This window comes from Camelus dromedarius, chromosome 29 (genome assembly GCF_036321535.1).
Source record: "Camelus dromedarius isolate mCamDro1 chromosome 29, mCamDro1.pat, whole genome shotgun sequence".
NCBI lineage: Eukaryota > Metazoa > Chordata > Mammalia > Artiodactyla > Camelidae > Camelus > Camelus dromedarius.
In genome coordinates, this window is record NC_087464.1 from 27693516 (window position 1) to 27695255 (window position 1740).

Here is a 1740-nt window from a genome sequence, read left to right on the forward strand (position 1 = left end):
CTGCAGTCTTAGGCCTAGTTGGTTCTAATCAGTCTTTGTGTTTTTCTCTATACAGCTTCCTCCTGAAACTTAGATAAGAGTAATTGGGTTCCACTCAAGGGAGTGAACGTGGGGAAACAGTGTCTGATATTTCAACATTTTGATGTATCTTGTGTCTTTTCTGTTGTATGAAAAATTCTGAAGTTGTATAATTGTGAAAAAATTCAGAATTGCTTGTGTTTTTAAATGAAAGTTGACAGTCTACAGTCTTTAGGAATATTCACTAGCTACTTATAACTCCTTGTTTGATATGAGTGGGCAAATCTCAGACAACGAGATTTTTGTCAGACTGCATTGTGTACTGTCATCTGAGGCACCACTTTGATATTTCTGCTCTCTTAACAAAGGATTTTCCATTCACATATGTTTCCCTGACCGTGCCTTGCATTTTATCTTTGTTTAGAATACTTTTTTTTTTTCAGGAGGAGGTAATAAAGGTTATTTTGGGAGATACTGTTAAACAAAATTAAGGTTCTGTGCATTAGCAGCATAACTCAACATCCTTAACTTTGTATAAGATTAACACATTTTCTTGCTTTCCTGTGTTCTGTTAAATCACCATAAGCTAAATAGCTTAATAAAACCTATATGCTGAAATTTAGCTTTACTGTTTTTGCTTATGCTCTGATGCCAAACCAAACTTTTCATAAGTTTTTTCGATCTCTGAGTCAAACTCATCATCAGTGTCATCCAAGTGTGGATCACCAGCCTCTGATAAATCTGTTCCATTTTCTTCATCATCTGGAAAAAATTCATCCCTTTCAAGTAATTCTCAATATTTCTCTTGATAATCTGGATGAACTGCAGGGAAAGGAACGCCATCAGATGTGCAGAACATCGCTTCACGCATAGCATAGTCTCACTTTCAGGTGCCGCTTCTCTGTTGAGGTTGCATGGATTCTACCCCAGTTACTTGACCAGAGTTCTGCAAGTTTCATGGACATCTGATTTATATCTCTGTGGCTATTTGCATCTAGGATGACATTTTCAATTCTCCAAATAATTTCTTGCATACCAGTCTTTCCTGTTTCCTTCCAGCATCTTTCAAACTGACCCTGTCAACTTCAGTAACAGTACTGCACAAATTAAGTTGTCTGGAGGGTTAGAAAAAAGGGCATCCAGCATCTCCTGAAGAAGACCTGCTCTCATAACCTGGTCTGTTTTTTCCCTTGATCTCCAGATTAAGATAAAATTCTTCCAGGAAGAGTACAAATGCATGGAATTGTTTTCAAGTCACTTCATTCTTTTTGCAGCTTGTTCCTGAACTTCATATTAATTCTGATGTCTTTGAAGTAGCAATTGGTGGAAACTGCCTCTCTCTGGAATTTGCCAATTGCTAATTCCCATGTAAGAGAATTTGAGATAGACATGGTCTGTTGATACATGACTTCCCTGTGTTCTTGCAAAACATCATCTATTGTAACACAGCTATTCACTGTCTCTGCAAACCTTTCAGTTTCAGTTTCCAAACCTATGAAATTGTTTGTAAGATGATTCAAAAAATCCTGAACATATTTGTATAGAGTGGGATAATTCTCACAACCATCGTCATAGGATTCTGTATAATTAGAGGAACAAATTAGAGGGTAAAATTTGGGCTGTTCATAGACAGCTTTGACGTGAATAAGGAGCCACAACAACCCAGGGCTTAGCCAGTGCTGACCCCGAGTTCTGCAATGGGGTGTCAACCTGTGAACTCAT

General features: G+C 37.6%; 1 pseudogene; it reads right to left on the reverse strand.

Moving 5' to 3' along the window:
* Nucleotides 1-643: 643 nt before the first annotated feature.
* LOC105087334 (polyadenylate-binding protein-interacting protein 1-like) lies at nt 644-1740 on the reverse strand (annotated as a pseudogene).